We start from the raw sequence: 21,023 nt of genomic DNA on the forward strand, positions 1-21,023 counted from the left end.
TAAGAGTAGGTCAAGTTTTGCACCTTCTCCAGTAGGTACATCCACATACTGTATCAGAAAATTGTCTTATACATACTTAAGAAATTCCTTTCCATCTAAACCTGTTATACTATGGCAGCCCCAGTCTATGTTTGGAAAGTTAAAATCCCCTACCATAACTACCCTATTATGCTTACAGATAGCTAAGAACTCCTTACAAGTTTGTTTCTCAATTTCCCTCTGACTATTCCGGGGTCTATAATACAATCCCAATAAGGTGATCATCCCTTTCTTATTTCTCAGTTCTGTCCTCCCTCAGCACAGCTGTAATGCTATCCCTAATCAAAAATGCCACTCCCCCTCCTCTCTTGCCTCCCTTTCTATCCTTCCTGTAGCATTTGTATCCTGGAACATTAAGCTGCCAATCCTGCCCATCCCTGAGCCATGTTTCCGTAATTGCTATGATATCCCAGTCCCATGTTCCTAACCATGTCCTGAGTTCATCTGCCTTCCCTTTTTGGCCCCTTGCGTTGAAATAAATGCAGTTTAATTTATTAGTCCTATCTTGTCCCTGCCTGCCCTGACTTTGACTCACTTCTGTTCTCAGCTGTACCCGTCTCAGATCGATCTCTTTCCTCACTATCTCCCTGGGTCCCACCCCCCCCCCACCTTACTAGTTTAAATCCTCCCAATCCTCAAACATTCCTCATATGTTAAGCTTTTCATTCCTGGGACCATTCTTGGTGTACCTCCTATGAACACGCTCCAGGACCAGTCCATTCGTCCTGACATATGGGCCAAAATTGCACACATTACTCCAAAGTGGTCTGTTCAGAGATGTATAGAGGCTCAGAAGTACATCCCTGCTTTTATATTCAAGTCCTCTCATAATAAATGCTATCATTGCATTTGCCTTCCTAACTACTGACTCAACCTGCAAGTTTATTTTGACAGAATCCTAGACTAAGACTCCAAAATCTCTTTGCACTTCAGACTTCTGAATTTTCTCCCCATTCAGAAAATAGTCCATGCCTCTATTCTATCAAAGTGTATGACCTCATACTTTCCCAAGTTATACTCTATGTGCCACTTCCTTGCCCACTCTCCTAACATTCCAAATCCTTCTGAAGCCTCCTCAATGCTACCTGTCCCTCAACCTGCCTTTTGTATCATTTGCAAACTTTGCCATAATACCCTCAGTTCCTTCATCTGGATCGTTAATGTATTAAGTGAAAAGTTGTGGTCCCAACACTGAATCTTGTGGAACACCACATTCCCAGCTGCCATCCTGAGAAAGACCCTTTTATCCTCACTCTGCTTTCTTCCAGACAGACTTGCCTCCAACACCATGGGCCCCGGTCTTACTCAGTACCTTCCTGTGCGACACCTTGTCAAAGGCCTTCTTGAATTCCAGGTAGATAACATCCATCGGCTTTCCTTGGTCTAACCTGCTCATTACTTACTCAAAGAATTCAAACAGATTTGTCAGGCATGACCTTCCATTGATGAAACCATGCTGACATTACCCTATTTTACCATACACTTGCAAATATTCAGAAATCTCATTCTTCACAATGGATTCCAGGATCTTACCCATGCCCAAGGTTCGGCTAAATCGGTCTTTAATTTTCCGTCTTTTACTTTAGTCCCTTTTTAAACAGGGGTGTCAGTTTAGCGATTTTCTAGTCCTCTAATTCTGGTGATTCCTGTGAGATCACCGCTAATGCCTCCACTATCTCTTCAGCTATCTCCCTTTGAATTCTGAGGTGTAGTCCATCTGATTCAGTTTTTCTAGCACCTTCTCCTTGGTGATGGCCACCATACTCAGCTCTGCCCCTTCATGCTCTTGACATTTTGCGATATTACTCCCCTTCCACCGTGAAGACTGACATGAAATATTTTTTCAATTCCTCAGCCCTTTCCTTGTTCAGTGTCATTTTCCAGCTGCTTAATATCCTTTTGTGCACTTTATATATCTAAAGGAAGTTGACTGAAGGAGTAGTGTGGAAAAGAGGGGGGTCCATTCATGAGACATTGGTATCAGTATTAGGACAGGAAGGAACTGTCCCAGGCTCCACATGAACTGTTCTAGCAGAAAGGCTAAATAGGGGCAGCACAGTGGTTAGCACTGCTGCCTCACAGCGCCAGAGACCTGCAGTCAATTCCCGCCTCAGGCGACTCTCTGTGTGGAGTTTGCACATTCTCCCTGTGTCTGCATGGGTTTCCTCCGGATGCTCCGGTTTTTTCCCACAGTCCAAAAATGTGCAGGTTAGGTGAATTGGCCATGTTAAATTGCCCGTAGTGTTAGGTGAAGGGGTAAATGTAGGGATGTGGGTCTGGGTGGATTGCTCTTCAGAGGGTTGGTGTGGACTCGTTGGGCTGAAGGGCCTGTTTCCGCACAGTAAGTAATCTAATCTTATCTTAAACTGGTAGACGTGGGATTGGGGGAGAGGACTCGGGAAGTCAGTACAGTTTTAACATCAAATAGTGGGACAGTGAAAAAAAGCATGCAGGAATCCTACTTCAGGTATGACCGGTAATAGCAAAACTATAAGAAGTGTATTGATTATAGAGAGAAATTTAAAAAAAGGATAATAAGCATCAGTGCTAAGGGACAGGTTAGAGTGTATGACACAAGTAAGAGTTCAGTATATGAATACAGAAATATAGGGAATAAACTAAATGAGCTACAGGCACAAATTCAAACTAGAGAACATGATATAGTAGCCATTACTGGAACACGACTGCAGGATGGTTAGAACTGAAAATAACGCGTTAGGTATACAGGACAGACAGGGAAAATGGTAGAGGTGGAGTCGCCTTACTGATCAGAAACAAAACTACTTCACTAGTGAGGCAGGATATAATGAGGGGAAAACATTCAGTGGAAATTACATGAATGGAACGGAGGAACAGTAACGGATCTAAAACCCTCTGGTAGCAGCTCTGAAGGAAGCAAAATCAGAAGCTGCTGGAAAAGCTCAGCAGGTCTGGCAGCATCTCTGAAGAGAAATCGGAGTTAATGTTCCAGATCAAGTGACCTTTCCTCAGATCTGAAGGTAGCTAGGAAAATGTTGGTTTATATACAGAGGATAGAATGGGGATGGGGGAGTTAAGCAGTAAACAATGGGTGGGGATAGAGCCCAAAGAGAGAGAACAGTTGGATAGACAAAGAAGTGGATAACAATTTAGCTAGGAGGGTGAATATCTAGCTGACTTATAACTCTCAAGCCTCCTACACACAGGCTGCTAGAAGTTTGGAACTTTTCCACAAATGGCAATGGATGCAGGATCAGTTGGTAATTTTAATTCTGAGATCAATACATTTTGTTAAGCAAAGGTATCAGGAGAAATGGTTCAAAGGCAGGTTTATGCAGTTAGGCCACAGATTAAACAGGGCCTCATTGAATGGAGGAACATGTTCAAGGGGCTGAAAGATCTAATTCTATTTTTATTTTTCAACAGGACATTGTTGAAGACTTTTCTACAATGCTGTGTCCAGTTCAGGTCACCCAGTTAATGGAAAGATATTATCAAGCTGGAGAGGTTTCAAGAGATTTACAAGGCTGTTGCTAGATATAGAAAGTTTGAGTTAGAGAGAGAGGCTGGAACTTTTTTTATTGGAGATAAGGAGGTTGAGAGGCGACTTTATAGAAGTTTCTAAAATAAGGGGTATAGATGGAGTTAATTGACAGTTGTCTTTTCCTTAGAATGGGGGAATTTTGAGACTAGGCAGCACATTTTTAAGGAGAGAGATTTAAAAAAGACATGAGTAAATATTTTACGCAGAAGGTAAAATGTGTGGAATGAACTTCCTGAGGAAGTGGTGGATGTGGGTATAATTACAAAGTTTAAAAGACATTTCGATAATTACACGAGTAGGAAATATTTGGATAAATTTAGCATAGCCTTGGAGAGTGAAAGGGGCAGTTACTGACGGAAGATATTTGATTGGGGAAGAGGAAATTATGACGCTATCAGACAGGTGTTGGGAAGTACAGACTGGGAGCAATTGTTCCACAGAAAGGGCACAGCCGACATGTGGAGGCTATTTAAGGAACAGTCGTTGTGAGTGATGCACAAATTTGTTCCTCTGAGACAGGTAAGAAGGGGTAAGATTAAGGAACCTTGGATGATGAGATCAGAGGAACTTCTCATCAAAAGGAACAAGGCAGCTTACGTAAGGTGGAGGAAGCAAGGATCTAACACAGCTTTAAAGGATTACAGGCTTGCTAGAAAGGAGCTCAGAATTGGACTGAGGAGAGCCAGGAGGGGGCATGAAAAAGGCTTGGCAAGAAGGATTAGGAAGAACCCAAAGGCATTTTATTCATACGTGAGGAATAAGAGAATGATCAGGGCTGATCAGGATAGCGTAGGGAACTTGAGTGTGGAGTCTGAGCAGATAGAAGCCCTATATGAGTTTCTTGCTTCAGTTTTCACCAAGGAAAGGGAACTTGGAACTTGGAGGAGCTGGGATACAGTCTTGACCAGATCAAAATTGATGAAGTTGATGTGCTAGAAATTTTGGAAAACATTAACATTGATAATTCTCCAGGGCCAGACCAGGTTTATCCTAGCCTACTCCGGGAAGTGAGAAAGGAGGTCACTCAACCACTGGCGAGAATATTTACCTCCTCACTCTCCATTGGAGTCGTACTGGAGCATTGGAAGGAGGCGAATATTGTTCCTCTTTTCAAGAAGGGTAATAGGGAAATCCCTGGCAATTACAGACCAGTCAGTCTTACGTCTGTGGTCAGCAAAGTTGTGGAAAGAATTCTGAGGGATAGGATTTATTACTATTTGGCAAAGCATAATGTGATTAAAGGCAGTAAAAAATTAGGTCTCTTATTCCTGATGAAGGGCTTATGCTCGAAACGTCGAATTCTCTATTCCTGAGATGCTGCCTGGCCTGCTGTGCTTTGACCAGCAACACATTTGCAGCTGTGATTAAAGGCAGTCAGCATGGCTTCATGAGGGGTAGGTCATGCCTCATAAATCTTAGAGTTCTTTGAGGCGGCGTCAAGACAGGTCGACAATGGTTGAGCAGTGGGTGTGGTGTATATGGATTTCAGTAAGGTATTTGATAGGATTCCCCATGGTAGGCTCCTTCATAAAGTCAGGAAGTATGGGATACAGGGAGATTTGGCTATCTGGTTTCAGAATCAGCTGGCTGACAAATGGCAGAGAGCGGTTGTATATGGGAAGTATTATGCCTAGTATTGAGGTCAGTATTGGGTGGGGTCCCGCAGGGCTCTGTTTTGGGCCTCTGCTCTTTGTAGTTTTTATAAATGACTTGGTTGACGAGGTTGAGGGGTGAGTTAGTAAATTTGCAGATGACACAAAGGTTGGAGGTGTCGTCGATAGTATAGAGGGCCACTGCGTTGCGACAAAGACAGGATGCAGAGCTGGGCTGAAAAATGGTAGATGGAGTTTAATCTGGATAAATGTGAATTGATGCATTTTGGAAGATCAAACTCGGATGCTTGGATATAGGATTAAAGACAGGATTCTTGGCATTGTGGAGGAACAGAGGGATCTGGGTGTGCAAGTACATAGATCCCTCAAATTGCCACCCAAGTGGATAGGATCGTTAAGAAAACATATGACGTTTTGGCTTTCATTTACAGGGGGATCGAGTTTTAGAGCCACAAGGTTTTGCTGCAGCTCTACAAGTCCCCATTGAGACCACACTTGGAATATTGTGTCCAGTTCTGGTCGCCCTACTATAGGAAAGATAGAGAGGGTGCAAAGAAGGCTTACCAGGATGCTGCCTGGACTGGAGGGCTTACCTTATGAAGAAAGATTGAATAAGCTCAGACTTTTCTCTCTGGAGAGAAGGAGGAAGTGAGGAGACCAGATCGAGGTGTCCAAAATAATGCAAGGAATAGATAGAAGCAATAGCCAGAGACTTTTCCCCAGGGCAGGATTGACAGGTACGGGAAGTCATAGTTAGGAGGAAGGTATAAAGGAGACGTCAGAGGTAGGTTCTTTACGCAGAGAATTGTGAATACATGGAATGCGTTGCCAGCTGTGGTGGTGGAAGCAGAGTCATTGGGGACATTTAAGTGACTGCTGGATATGCACATGGATAGCAGTGAGTTGAAGGGTGCATAGTTGAAGTTATTATATTTTACATTAGGATTAAATCTCGGCAAAGCATAGTGGGCCAAAGCACCTGTTCTGTGCTGTACTTTTCTATGTATCTATGTTCTAATATGGGGCAGGAGCAGGCAAGTGGGACTAGTTCATTATGGACCGGTTGGACCGAAGAGTCTGTTTCAATACTCTATGACTCTGAGAGGTTCAGTGAGTTTAGCATCTACTCATTGAAATTCAGAAGCGACCTTATTGAAACATACAATATTCTGAGGGGACCTGACAGGGTAAACACAGAGAGTTTGTTTCCCCTTGTGGGAGAGTCCAGGAATGGATTGTATTACCTCAGCATAAGGGCCATCCCAGTTAGGACAGAGATGAGGATTTTCTTCTCCTAAGGTAGAAAATCTGTTGAATGCTTCACTGCAGAGGATTGTGGTGTTGTTCAAAAATCAGAATATATCAGAAAGGGAATCAAGGGTTATGGAAAAAGGACAAGAAAGTTGACTTGATTATCAAATCGGTCATTACCTAATTGAATGGTCTAACTCAACTCTTTGTGCATTTATATGCTACTTGATGCATGGCAGAACATCTAGGAAGATCCCAAGTTCAATCTTTAGGCCGTGGTAAGATGGCTTTCCCTTAGCTGAGAAGAAAAGCTAACTCATGTTCCTCTACTGATTACTGTTTCTTGTCCTCACCGGAAAAGTTCAAAATTTGTATATCACGAGAGGGCACGATGAAGCTGAGTGACATGAGTCAGTAATGTCCTTTAAAAAAATCCTTAAGGCATGACAAAATAATAGAGTTTTACTTACATTCCTCTCTCGCTTTTACAAATTATTTTCTCCACATTGAACAGATCAGCCAAGGGGAGGGAGTTTGCACGAAAAAGAAGATGCAAGATCCAACAGAGTCTAAAGTTCTTTACTGCATCAATACACTTATGAAAGCAGGACCTGGAAGAGAAGGTCATCTTATGTTTGAGTGAACCTGATGTTGAGGCTTGCATTTTGCAGATAGACAAGAAACCTTGCCGTTTGTTTCAGATAATATTTCAGCTGTAGCAGTGACAAAATTAACCTTATTTAGTTAAGTAGACAGTTTACAAGTAAATAAATATTTGTTTTATTTCCACGCACTACATAAGTGTAGCCAACCTCACTGCAGAATGTCACAAAAAGAAAAAGCCCTAAAGAAATCAATATCTTTACAAAGGTTCACTTCAGTACCTCTATACTTCAGTATAAATATGTATAAATATTTTAATATCCACTGTTTTGGACATATTATGAGGAAATATACTGTAAACTATATTTTATTCCCACGTTCATATAGGATCAGCTATGATGTTTTGATGGGATCAAAGGATCATCCCTGTGTTGATGGTCTAGTTTGGTGGGTAGGGGAGGCTTTGGCTTGCAATCCCTGCAGAATGGCTTTCAGAGAGTTCAAGGACTCTGAATAGCCACATCCTGGAGCTCAAGAACAGAGGCCTGCTGGTTTTACGTATGTCTACTGAGTAGTTTGACTCGGGAATTGTTCTGAGTTGCTATATGAAGCTGCCATTTCTGAGAACATGGGTGACAAATTCAGATATGTCTGCTATATCCATTCAACTAAATATACACTGCTATACAATATAGTCATGGCACTAGACTGCAGGCTGTGGCATTTTGCAGAGCTGTCTCTAATGTTCCCCAGATACACGGCTGGAATGTTGGTCAGTGAATCTTAGGTCCATTATGGTAAAGACAGCTGGCATGGTATAGTCCAGAGACAATCCATATGGATGATTGGATGTATTGGTCTTCTTTTCCTCAGCAGCATAGTCGCCTGTGTAGACTTGAATTCTATCACAATTAGAATATTGTCTCTGCTCGTCATCGGAAACCTTTCTAATTGTCCTAAGAAACTGTGATGGCATCATGCAGCAACTCAATCTTGGGATGTCGAGAGTTCATCTGCAGAAAAGCAGAAAGGCAGTTTCATTATCACCTTTCAAATTTAAACAACTGAAGAAAAAGTACAACTTTACAATGAACAAATGTGATTCTCGACCTGTGATATTTTGCTGATAGTTATCAGAACTTTGCTACTGGTTAACATTCATACGAGAAATGTTATAATCATGGCTGGAATATTATGGTTCAAGTGACAATCTTTTTTTTCAGAATCTTCCCAGAGTCAGCAACAGATTCTAGTGTGGTATGTTGTCTCAAGAGTCACAGAGATGTACAGCATAGAAACAGACCCTTCGGTCCAACTCATCCATGACAACCAGATATCCCAACCCCATCTAGTCCCAACTGCCAGCGCCCGGCCCACATCCCTACAAACCCTTCCTAATCATATACCCATCCACATGCCTTTTAAATGTTGCAATTGTACTAGCCTCCAACACCACCTCTGGCAGTTCATTACACATACCACCCTCTGCGTAAAAATGTCCCTTAGGTCTCTTTCATATCTTTCCACTCTCACCCTAAACCTATGCTCACTAGTTCTGGACTCCCCCACCCCAGGGAAAAGAGCTTGCCTATTTATCCTATCCATGTCACCTCATGATTTTACAAACCTCCATAAGATCACCCCTCAGCCTACAATGCTCCAGGGAAAACAGCCCTAGCCTATACAACCTCTCCCGATAGTTCAAATCCTCCAACCCTGGCAACATCCTTGTAAATTTTTTCTGAACCCTTTCAAGTTTCACAACATTCTTCCGATAGGAAAGAGACCAGAATTTCTCAAAAGTAGCCAAACCAATATCCTGTATAGCTGCAACATGTCCTTCAACTCCTGAACTCAATATACTCTGACCAATAAAGGAAAGCTTACTAAACGCCTTCTTTACTATCCTATCTACCTGCAACTCTACTTTCAACGAGCTAAGTACCTGCACTCCAAGGTCTCTTTGTTCAGCAACACTCCCTAGGACATTACCATTAAGTGTATATGTGCTGCCAAGATTTGCTTTCCCAAAATGCAGCACCTTGCATTTATTTAAATTAAACCCCATCTGCCACTCCTCAGCCCATTGGCCCATCTGATCAAGATCCTGTTGTAATCCGAGGTAACCTTTTTCGCTGTCCACTACATCTCCAGTTTTGGTATTATCTGCAATTTACTAACTAGACCTCTTAAGCTTACATCTAAATAATTTCTATAAATGATGAAAACTAGTGAACCCAATACCCATCCTTGTGGCACTCCACTAATCACAGGCCTGCAGTCTGAAAAACAACCCTCCACCACCACCCTCTGTCTTCTACCTTTCAGCCAGCTCTTGGTCCAAATGGCTGTTCTCCCTGTATTCCATGAGATCTAACCGTGCTAACCAGTCTTCCATAGGGAACCTTGTCAAACGCCTTACTGAAGTCCATATAGATCACGTCTACTGCTCTGCCCTTATCAATCCTCTTTTGTTACTTCTTCAAAAAACTCAATCAAGTTTGTAAGACATGGCACAAAGCCATGTTGACTATCCCTAATCAGACCTTGCCTTTCCAATTACACGTACATCTTATCCCACAGGATTATTTTTAACAACTTGCCTACCAATGTCAGGTTCACCAGTCTATAGTTCCCTGTCTTGTCCTTACCATCTTTCTTAAATAGTGGCACCACATTAGCTAACCTCCAATCCACTTCACCTGTGACTAGCGATGATACAAATATTTCAGCAAGGGGCCATCAATCACTTTTCTAGCTTTCCAGAGTTCTAGGGTACACCTGATCAGGTCCTGGGGATTTATCCACTTTTATGCATTTCAAGACAATTAGGCAAAGCTCCTTGGGAAAGTGATGTATGTTTATGCAGCTTCTTGCTTTTGAGTGTATTCTTCTGCTCCCATTTCCCCAGTGTCTTGAAATTTCACTTAAGTAACCTTATTGGAGCTGTTTTTCATTTTTACAAACATGATCTGTCTTGTTTGAATGCATTCTGTAGATAAACTTGCTTAACTTCGTAAGCTATGGAAAATGTTCCCCATCAATTGTTATCATTTTCTGCTACACAAGTTCAAATTGCTGTTTTGATAGAATGATAAGCAATTCAATTTTAATGTGTTTAAAAGCAGAGTCAAGCTATAAATTAGACACAGTCGGATATTATCAGGTTTCCTGCTGGATATCATTTAAGACTTAATTGGTGCTGCACTCATTTGGAACAAAAGTTTGTAAGGAGGAACCTCATTTATCCGAAGGACAAGTTAATCGAATGCTGGATAACATAGTTTAGCCAAGCATGGGGACCTTGCGATTTTGCCAGATAATCCGAAATTTGGATAATTGAATGCCAGATAATCTATAGATTCAAATTCAACCCAGACACATGAGCACAAAACCTAGGGGAACATTTAGAGTGCAGTACTGGGTGTACTGTTAGTCATCACATGTCAATGATGAGTCAATGAATCAGATCCTTTTTGCGCTCTTGTGGCTGTAAACAATCTCACTCAAGGATTTCAAAAAAGAACAAGGGTATTCTCATTAGTTATCCCTCAAACAGATGATTGGTCACTTCACACTGTTTTGTATGTGAGTTTGCTGTGTGGACTTCCTACGTTATGAACATATGAGTTAGGAGCACAGGTAGGCCCACCCAGCATCTCCAGCCTACACCCACCATTCAATAAGACCATGACTGATCTGTCTGCAATTAGATTAGATTAGATTACTTACAGTGTGGAAACAGGCCCTTCGGCCCAACAAGTCCACACCGACCCGCCGAAGCGCAACCCACCCACACATTTACCCCTTACCTAACACTACGGGCAATTTAGCATGGCCAATTCACCTGACCCGCACATCTTTGGACTGTGGGAGGAAACCGGAGCACCCGGAGGAAACCCACGCAGACACGGGGAGAACGTGCAAACTCCACACAGTCAGTCGCCTGAGTCGGGAATTGAACCCGGGTCTCAGGTGCTGTGAGGCAGCAGTGCTAACCACTGTGCCACCCACAAATTTCAAATCCACATTCCTGTCTACACTCAAACTTTCACTTCCTTGCACATGAAGAACTTGTCGCTGTCTTAAAACATTCACAGACTCTGCTTCCTTTTGGGCAAGCTCTTACTTTTAAACAGTGACCCTTTGTTCTAGTTGTTCAGCAAGAGTAAACATCCTTTCCAGTTCCACCATGTCAAGACCCTTTGGGATCTTGTTTTTCAATCAGCTCATCTTTTCTAAACTACAGGCCTAGCCTGTCCAACCACTTCTCATAAGATAACTCATTGCAGGTATTAGTCTGACAAGTCTTCTCTGAACTGTGTCCAACCCATTTATATTCTTGCTCAAATAAGAAGACCAATACTTTACACCGTACTCCAGATTTGATCACAACAATGCTCTGTATTACTGGAGCATAGCCTCCCTACTTTTGTATTCAATTTCCTTTATCGTAAGTGGTAATATATTATTAGACTTTCTTCCAACTTGCTGTACCTGAATATCCCCTTTCCTAACCTTTTGCAGTCGGATGCCAGATCCTTGTACAAATTAGAGCCCTGTGATAACTCTATTTTCATAATAATCTTTATTTCATTTCTCCTGCCAAAACAAACAATTTCAAACTTTCCCACATTATAGTCCATTTCCCAAATCTTCACCCATTCACTTAAATGTAAGTGTTACAGATGGATTATGTCCTCTTCACAGCTTACTTTCCTACTTTGGGTTAACATAAAATATAGCAACCCTGCCTTTGGTTCCTTTCAAATGACTTGTAAGAAGTTGAAACCCAGCCCAATCCCTGCGGCACACACATTAAAACCTTTCCAACCAGAAAATTACTGAACACACTGTTTCCTTCTCCAATTATTTATCTGTGCCACTATATTATGCTCCATACTAAGAGCTTTTTTCACAATAACCTTTGACATGGTATCTCATCAACTATCTTTTGGTAATCTAAAGACACTATGTGGGCGGCACGGTGGTTAGCACTGCTGCCTCACAGCGCCTGAGACCCGGGTTCAATTCCCGACTTAGGCGACTGACTGTGTGGAGTTTGCACGTCCTCCCTGTGTCTGCGTGGGTTTCCTCCGGGTGCTCTGGTTTCCTCCCACAGTCCAAAGATGTGCGGGTCAGGTGAATTGGCCATGCTAAATTGCCCGTAGTGTTAGGTAAGGGGTAAAATGTAGGGGTATGGGTGGGTTGCGCTTCGACGGGTCGGTGTGGACTTGTTGGGCCGAAGGGCCTGTTTCCACACTGTAAGTAATCTAATCTAAAAACTATAGCCAAAGCCCCTTTATCCACAGTACAGTTACTTCTTCAAAGAATACACTTCCCTTTCACAGAACAATATTGACTTTTGTTGAATTTTCTTAAACATTCTTGCCTAACAACTTTGAATAATACCCTCTGATATTTTCCCTATTACAGACGTTAGGCTAATTGGCCTGTTTCCCCCATTTTTATTAAATAAGTTATATTCACTGTTTTCCAAACCAAAGGAATCCTCCATAATATCTAGAAAGTTTAGCTATTTACTCTTGAGACAAGGGTTTACAGTGCTATGTCAACATATGTTGACCACCCCATTTCTCTTCAGAAGGTAGTGATGATTTGTTTTAGGTAATTGGTAGGGAGAATGTTGCAGGAATTTGACCCAGTGACACTGAAGAACAGTGATATATTTCCAAGTCTAGACATGAGTTGCTTGGAGGGGAGCTTGCAGATGCTGTTCCGTTATATCTGATGCCTGTATCCTTTGAGACAGTAGTGGTCAAGGATTTGGAAGATGCTGTCTAAGGGGCCTTGATGAGTTGCTACTGTGCATTGTGTAAATGGTACACATTGCTGTTACTGCACTTCACTGGTGGAGATGATGAAAAAACAAGTCTTGTCAATTTGGCAACTGGATAACTCTCCTGGCTCATGCCTTGTAAATGGCAGACAGGCTTTGGGAGTCTGGATGAATTAATCACTGCAAGGTACCTAGCCTCTGACTTGCTATTGTGATCACAGTTTATATAGGGATAGTTCAGTTCACTTAATGGTCAATGGTAACCCCTTGTATGTGGGGATTTCAGCGATGGTGGTGATAAATTCGAACATGGACTGCTTCAATATATGAGAAGTTGTGAATGGTGCTATACATTGTGCATTCATCAGTGAACATCCCCACTTCTGATCTTATGATGGAGGGAAGTTCATTGATGATGCAGCTTAGGAAGGTTGGGTCTATGACACTACCCTGTGGAACTCCTGCAGACATGTCCTGGAGCTGAGATGACTGATGTCCAGCAACCTCAACCATTTTCCAAGGTGGCAAAAGTGAGTACTGCAGATGCTGGAGATTAGAATCTAGAGTAGAGTATAGTGCTGGAAAAGCACTGCAGGTCAGGCAGCATTCGAGGAGCAGGAAAATCGATGTTTCGGCAAAAGCCCTAAGGCTTTTTGATGCTGCCTGACCTGCAGTGCTTTTCCATCTTCCAATGTGCCAGGCATAATTCCAACCAGAAAAGAGTTTTCGCCTGATCCCCATTGATATTAGTTTTTTAGGGCTCCTTGACGTCAAGGGCTCTCACCACCACCTTGCTTCTGGCATGCAACTTTTTTTGTCCATGTCTGAAAAAAAGATTGCTGAAATAACATCCAGCAAGCTGGTGGAACCCAAACTGGGTGTCACTGAGGAGATACTGTTTGATAGCACTATTGGTGACACCTTTCAATCACTTTACTGATGATCGAGTGTATACTGATGGGCTGCAATTGGCTGGGGTTGGATTTGTCCTGCTTTTAGTATACAGGACATTCCATCACCACCACCTCTTCCTCCAGTGAGTTGATTAATACTCCACCACCGTCCACAACTGGATGTGGTAGTACAGCAGAGCTTAGATCTGATCCATAGATTATGGGATTGCTTAGATCTATCATTTGTTGTTTATGTTGTCTGGCATATAAATTTAGGGGGATATATAGGCCAAATGCTGGCTACCTATTTGGTTGTTTGACCTTTATCTTTAGGTATGTCTGGGGTCAAAGTAGTTAAGATGATAGGTAATGCAGGCTAGACTTCTTTTCCATTTGAATTTAGAAGATTGGGTTGGGGGGATCTAATTAAGATATTTCACATGATTGAAGAACCTGATGAAAGAGAAGCCTCTTTTGGAACGGTGTTTGGAGGGTGTATAACTTCAAATTAAGAGCTAGGCCATTCAGGGGTCATGAAGCTTTTCTTCACTCATGAGAGAAATGAGAGATTCTCTGCCTCATCTCCCAAAAAGCTGCTGAGGCGGTGGGAAATTTGAAAATGCCAAATATGATTGGCTGTGATTTAACTGAATGGCAGAACTAGCTGGAAGAACCAAATGGAATCCTGATTTCTATTATAGAAATGTTCAAATATGAAGTAGGTGGTTGTGTAACTTCTGCCATGTAATTTTCCTCATGAGTAACTGGATACAATAGCAGTAAAAGTGGCATGGTGGCTAAGTGGTTAGATTGGGGGTTCTATGGTGAAGATGAGGTTTGGCAGTGGGGAATCGGAGGTTATTGAGGAGGTGGAGCCTTCTTGAAAGATTAAGCCCGAAACGTCTACTCTTTTGCTCCTCAGATGCTGCCTGACCTGCTGTGTTTTTCCAGCACCACACTCTCGAATCTGATTTCCAACATCTGCAGGCCTCACTTTTACCTAGATGGGCTTTTGTGACAATCAGTAATGGCTTCATGGTCATAACTTAACATTTAATTCCAGATTGTATTGAATTCAACTTTATCTGCTATAGTGAGATTTGAACCTGATACCCAGGACATTACCAGCATCTCTGGGTTTAGCATTTTAGTGACAATGCCACAACTCCATTGCCCCTACCTGTCACATGTTCCAGCAGTGACAATGCCTCACAAATAGTACAACTATTTATCACTACAAACTAAGAGATAGTGAAGACAGCACATGTTGGAGAAGCCAGTCAAAGAGCAGTGCTGGAAAAAGCACAGCAGGTCACACAGCATCTGAGGAGAGAGTAAACATTTCGGGCTTAACCCTTCATCAGGCCTGGGGGAAATATAGAAATGATTGTGATAGGTCAGTGCTATGTATCAGCAGCTGAATAGGAGGTATGGTTAGTAAGCTTGCAGAATGCACCAAAATCGGTAGTGTACATGATAGGGTACACGAGTAAGAAGAATTTTAGAGGGATATAGGCTAAATGCTGGCCAATAGGACTAGATGAATTTAGAATATCTGGTTGACACTGACGTGTTGGACCAAAGGACGTGTTCCCATGATGTACCTTGCTATGATCCTAAATCCAAAGATTTAGCAAGATTCTAACCTGCCACTGACGAGTTACCAACATTGAAACATGGCAGAAACACTGCCACATTAAAGCTTACAGGCTGCAGACCACATCCTGGATGGAGAAGCAGTCATCAACTTTCCAAAGGGCACCTCTAACATCGATAACTGAAGCAACAGAAGTGGGCAGCACGGTGGCACAGTGGCTAGCACTGTTGCCTCACAGCGTCAGAGACCTGCGTTCAATTCCCGCCTTGGACAACTGTCTGTGTGGAGTTTGCACATTCTCCCCGTGGGTTTCCTCTGGGTGCTCCGGTTTCCTCCCACAGTCCAAAAACGTGCAAGTTAGGTGAATTGGCCATGCTAAATTGCCCGTAGTGTTAGGTGAATGGGTAAATGTAGGGGAATGGATCTGAGTGGATTGCACTTCAAAGAGTCGGTATGAACTTGTTGGGCCGAAGGGCCTGTTTCCACACTAAGTATTCTAAAAAAAACACAGCTGGTGCACAGGCAAGTGAAAGCAGTAATACTTCACTGCTATAACTTGTGACAGACACGTGCAGCCTTTTGGAAGGCAACGTGCTACTTTACCCTGACTTTCTTCTCTCTGGTTCCTTCGAGGATCTGCAGGACACATTTGCAGGCTACGTATTTGTTCCCACTTCATACAGGTAGTTAATCCCATGTTTGCCAGTCTGTCCACTAAACAACCAGTGATGTGCTGTGCTCAGGCTTGCATTTGTGGCTGATTTCCCTTAGTTTGTACTAAATGAATATGAATGTTGTATGCCCTATGGATGTGCAATGTGATTTTCCAGCATCAGGTACCCTAGAGAGCCCTTCCATCTTCCATGCCCAGGCACAAATTTTGACTGATCTCTGCCCCTTCCAGGGGTTATGCATGGTTTCCCCTTGCCAGGGAGGAAAGAAGGGACCTGTTACTGTGTTATCCAGATGGGTGAACTTTCATCGTTGATGGGTACAATGAAAGAGGTGTGAAGTTAGTTTAAGATTAGCATGGACAAATGGATTTGAACAAGTGTGGAGGCACCTGCAAGAAGACGTTGGCATTACAAAAATAATATAGAGATGGAGGCTTCAAGCAGCTTGAGGGAGGAGAGCTTGTATTCACATCGGAATGTAGCTTTTTTAAAAAAAATTCCATCATGGGATATTGGAATTACTGGCTTGGCCAGCATTTATTGCCTATCCCAAATTAACCATTGGATGGAGTGGCTTGCTTGGGCCTTTGGGCAGATAAAAATCAACCACACACATTGCTGTCGATCAGAAGTCACACATACGCCAGCCCAGGAAAGGATGACAGATTTCCTTCCCTATCAAAAGATGTTTTTCAAACCCATATCCCCAAAGCATTAGGATTACTAGTCCAGTGACAGCACCAGTATACTTTGAACCTCACCATACTCAGCTTTCCTGACCCGATTAGGTCACTGAACCACTTGCGTGCACAAGCCTGATATCAAGCACATCCAGCCATACGTGGGCATGCTTCGTTCCAATCAGCAGGAAAGGGTATTTCCCTAGGAGGTATTTTGTAGATCACAATTTAAGTATAGTGTGTCATCACAGCCTTGCCACATTGGGACTCTATTAGAATATGTGTTTTGTCTTTTACCTTGTTTCAAGAGAAGCCATCAACTATTATCTTTGGGGTGATTTGTATAGTGTAGCTGAAATTGGCTCAGCTTTTCCTCAAACCAATCCACCCTAGATCAGAAAAAGCAGATTCATTTATGATATCTGGGCAGCATGGACTGGTTGGACTGAAGGCCCTGCTGTACAACACTACGACACAATGACAGGGAAGAAAGTAAGTCACGAAAGGATACAGAGTTTGCAAGAGGATTTGGATAGCTTAGTTGAGTAGGCATTAATCTGGCAGACGAAGTATAATGCTGCACAGTATGAACTTATACACTTTGGCAGAAAGAATTAAAAACAAATCAATACATTTAAATCGAGAGCCACCAAAGAATGTTGCAGTGTAGAGTGATCCGGGTACTCATGAATTACAAAAAGGTGACACGTCAGTCTAACAAGTGATCAAGGCAATGGATGAAATGTTGCTGTTCATTGCAAGGGTTGCAGGTTCAAAAGTAGAGAAGAGTTGCTGAACAAGATCTTAATTAGAATGCCTTGAGACTATGGTGCACAATCATCCCCACCCCCATTCATGTATTGTACTCAGTGCTACCTTCTCCCCAGCCCCACCTTCTCCCCAGCCCCACCCCCCACCCATCTCTCTACCCTGGAGGCTTCCTACCTCTATTCATGATGAAGGGCTTTTACCCGAAACGTTGATTTTCCTGTTCCATGAATGCTGGCTGACCAGCACCACTCTATTCTACAGTTAGGAACAGGTCGGCTCAATTCTTGATATCATAAGAGTTCAGGAGTCAGTGAGGATGGCAGATGCTGGAGATCAGAGTCAAAATGTGTGGTGCTGGAAAAGCACAGCAGGTTAGGCAGCATCCGAGAAGCAGGAGAGTTGACGTTTTGGCCTAAGCCCTTCATCAGGAATAGAATTTAGTTGGTCAGACATGGACATTAGAATTTTGGAGAATGAGGAGTGATTTTATTGAAACATTGACAGGATAGATAAGACCATAAGATATAGGAATGGAAGTAAGGCCATTCGGCCCATCGAGTCCAGTCCGCCATTCAATCATGGCTGATGGGCATTCCACTTACCCACATTCTCCCCGTAGCCCTTAATTCCTTGTGACATCAAGAATTTATCAATCTCTGCCTTGAAGACATTTAACGTCCTAGCCTCCACTGCACTCTGCGGCAATGAATTCCACAGGCCCACCACTCTCTGGCTGAAGAAATGTCTCCGCATTTCTGTTCTGAATTTACCCCCTCTAATTCTAAGGTTGTGTCCACAGGTCCTAGTCTCCTCGCCTAACGGAAACAATTTCCTAGCACCCACCCTTTCCAAGCCATGTATTATCTTGTAAGTTTCTATTAAATCTCCCCTTAATCTTCTAAACTTGGAGATATTGAAAGGATGTTCCCCTTGAGGGGTCTAGAACTTAGTTTTAAACTAAGTATTGCACATTTAAGATTGTTATGAGACTTCTTTTTTCTCTCAGTAGTTAGTCTATGGAATTTTCATCTCCAGAGCAGTGAAGACTGGGCCATTGAACATGTTCAAGGCTGAATTGGACTTATTTTTGATTGTAAAAAGGGAGCCGGTTATGGGGGCTGACAAGAAAATGGAGCTTATCGTGTAGCTGAAGATCTATTGCTGCTCCCAATTCTGCTATATTTCTGCTTTGCTTTCCCTCTCTGATGGATATAAAAAGGTCCTATCGCATTATTTTGAACAAAGTCAGCAAATTGTGCCTTAATATCCTGCTGAATACATATCTCTCAACCAGTATAATTAAAATTAATAATCTAGCTGTTATCTGCTTGTGTGAATAACATCGATGACTGTATCGGCGCTGCCTCGTGCTCCCACGAGGAGGTTGAACAGTTCATCAACTTTACTAACACCTTCCATCCCGACCTGAAATTCACCTGGACTGTCTCATACTCCTCCCTCCCCTTCCTAGACCTTTCCATTTCTATCTCGGGCGACCGACTCAACACAGACATCTATTATAAACCGACTGACTCCCACAGCTACCTGGACTACACCTCCTCCCACCCTGCCCCCTGTAAAAACGCCATCCCATATTCCCAATTCCTTCGTCTCCGCCGCATCTGCTCCCAGGAGGACCAATTCCAACACCGCACAGCCCAGATGGCCTCCTTCTTCAAGGACCGCAGATTCCCCCCAGACGTGATCGACGATGCCCTCCACCGCATCTCCTCCACTTCCCGCTCCTCCGCCCTTGAGCCCCGCTCCTCCAACCGCCACCAAGACAGAACCCCACTGGTTCTCACCTACCACCCCACCAACCTGCACATACAACGTATCATCCGCCGCCATTTCCGCCACCTCCAAACGGACCCCACCACCAAGGATATATTTCCCTCCCCTCCCCTATCAGCGTTCCGCAAGGACCACTCCCTTCGTGACTCCCTTGTCAGATCCACACCCCCCACCAACCCAACCTCCACCCCCGGCACCTTCCCCTGCAACCGCAGGAAATGTAAAACTTGCGCCCACACCTCCACACTCACTTCCCTCCAAGGCCCCAAGGGATCCTTCCATATCCGCCACAAGTTCACCTGTACCTCCACACACATCATCTATTGCATCCGCTGCACCCGATGTGGCCTCCTCTATATTGGTGAGACAGGCCGCTTACTTGCGGAACGCTTCAGAGAACACCTCTGGGCCGCCCGAACCAACCAACCCAATCACCCCGTGGCTCAACACTTTAACTCCCCCTCCCACTCCACCGAGGACATGCAGGTCCTTGGACTCCTCCACCGGCAGAACACAACTACACGACGGCTGGAGGAGGAGCGCCTCATCTTCCGCCTGGGAACCCTCCAACCACAAGGTATGAATTCAGATTTCTCCAGCTTCCTCATTTCCCCTCCCCCCACCTTGTCTCAGTCGGTTCCCTCAACTCAGCACCGCCCTCCTAACCTGCAATCCTCTTCCTGACCTCTCCGCCCCCACCCCACTCCGGCCTATCACCCTCACCTTGACCTCCTTCCACCTATCCCACCTCCATCGCCCCTCCCCCTAGTCCCTCCTCCCTACCTTTTATCTCAGCCTGCTTGGCTCTCTCTCTCTTATTCCTGATGAAGGGCTTATGCTCGAAACGTCGAATTCTCTATTCCTGAGATGCTGCCTAACCTGCTGTGCTTTGACCAGCAACACATTTGCAGCATATTACAACAGATAACTACAATTCCAAAGTACTTTGTAAATGGGCGCACATATTGGAACATCCTGAGATTGTACAGGTGCTCTACAAATACAAAGTTCATTTTTATTTTAAACACCAGATCTCTGCTACATAGCAGACAAGGAATATCAGTGTCCATGGTTACCATCAGCAGTAATTTTGAACTTTAAATTCCTACACATAACCTGAAGCATCTGCTATACACACAACTAAAACCTGCACCTTAGTTAAACTATTTAAATTGGATAGACAGCATGTAGGGATATCAAGTTTGTAAACAATGTTGTTTAGATAGAAGTTGATACTTTTTATATCGGGGCACAGATAGGCGGATTTGTGGGGGCGGGAGAGACTCACGTTTGGTATGTTGCCTCCCAGGTGCAAGGGTACGTGATGTCTCTGATAGTGTTTTCTGGGTCCTTAAGCGGTAGGGGGGAGCAGCCCGAAGTCGTGGTCCACATTGGCACCAACGACATAGGTAGGAAGAGGGATGAGGATGTTAGGCAGGCTTTCAGGGAGCTAGGTTGGAAGCTCAGAGTTAGAACAAACAGAGTTGTTGTCTCTGGTTTGTTACCCGTGCCAGGTTATAGAGAGTCGAGGAATAGGGAGAGAGAGCAGTTAAATGCATGGCTACAGGGATGGTGCAGGAGGGAGGGATTCCAGTTTCTGGATAACTGGGGTTCTTTCTGGGGAAGGTGGGACCTCTATCAACAGGATGATCTACACCTGAACCTGAGGGGCACCAGTATCCTCGGGGGTAGGTTTGCTAGTGCTCTTTCAGGGGGTTTAAACTAACTCTGCAGGGGCGTGGGAACCTAGACTGTAACTTTAGGGTGCAGGACCTGGAGTGTAGG

The 21,023-nt window shown here is 43.6% G+C and overlaps 1 protein-coding gene across 2 annotated transcripts in view; it reads right to left on the reverse strand.

Annotated features, from left to right (window-relative positions):
• Window positions 1-6,950: 6,950 nt before the first annotated feature.
• zgc:153157 (uncharacterized protein LOC751674 homolog) overlaps window positions 6,951-21,023 on the reverse strand; it is a 45,061-nt gene continuing 30,988 nt past the window's right edge. The window contains exon 2 of one of the 2 annotated variants that reach the window (XM_060828299.1): window positions 6,951-8,042. The gene's annotated coding sequence lies outside the window, so the exon portion shown is untranslated. The remainder of the gene's footprint in view (window positions 8,043-21,023) is intronic. The other variant, XM_060828298.1, reaches the window with a different exon arrangement.

This window comes from Hemiscyllium ocellatum, chromosome 8, assembly GCF_020745735.1.
Source record: "Hemiscyllium ocellatum isolate sHemOce1 chromosome 8, sHemOce1.pat.X.cur, whole genome shotgun sequence".
NCBI classification, from domain to species: Eukaryota; Metazoa; Chordata; class Chondrichthyes; order Orectolobiformes; family Hemiscylliidae; genus Hemiscyllium; species Hemiscyllium ocellatum.